Source organism: Meleagris gallopavo, chromosome 26, assembly GCF_000146605.3.
Source record: "Meleagris gallopavo isolate NT-WF06-2002-E0010 breed Aviagen turkey brand Nicholas breeding stock chromosome 26, Turkey_5.1, whole genome shotgun sequence".
NCBI lineage: Eukaryota > Metazoa > Chordata > Aves > Galliformes > Phasianidae > Meleagris > Meleagris gallopavo.
The window spans coordinates 2,424,773-2,425,149 of NC_015036.2; the positions used below are offsets into that span (position 1 = coordinate 2,424,773).

Consider the following 377-nt stretch of genomic DNA (forward strand, 5'->3'; position numbering starts at 1 on the left):
TTATTTTTTCCTGCCGTTTCCAAGGAAAGCAAACAACCCAACCATCCTGTACAAGGCCCCTCATCCCCACTGCCCCCCAGAGCAGCCCCTGCTTTATATGCCCATCTCTGCCATATAGAAAGCAGCCAGGGCACAGCACTGCAGCCCCGGATCCTCCCCGGTTCACTCTCCATCCAGGCAGATTATGAGGTTTACTGCTGCTTCTCCATTATCCTAAATAAAGCAGCCTTTCAAAATTGCTTCAGACGTATTAGATCATGTACTTTTTACACTTCCAGAGACACTGGTTATAATATCTTTTTAACAACGCTGGGCAGAATCTATTTTCTTCTTCCACTGAGCTGAAAAATACTGTTTTCTCAAGGAAGGAGAAAAAG

At 45.4% G+C, this 377-nt stretch overlaps 1 protein-coding gene across 2 annotated transcripts in view; it reads right to left on the reverse strand.

Annotated features, from left to right (window-relative positions):
* Positions 1 to 377, reverse strand: part of OPCML (opioid binding protein/cell adhesion molecule like) — a 293,448-nt gene that overhangs the window by 256,095 nt on the left and 36,976 nt on the right. The gene's annotated exons all lie outside the window — the stretch shown is intronic.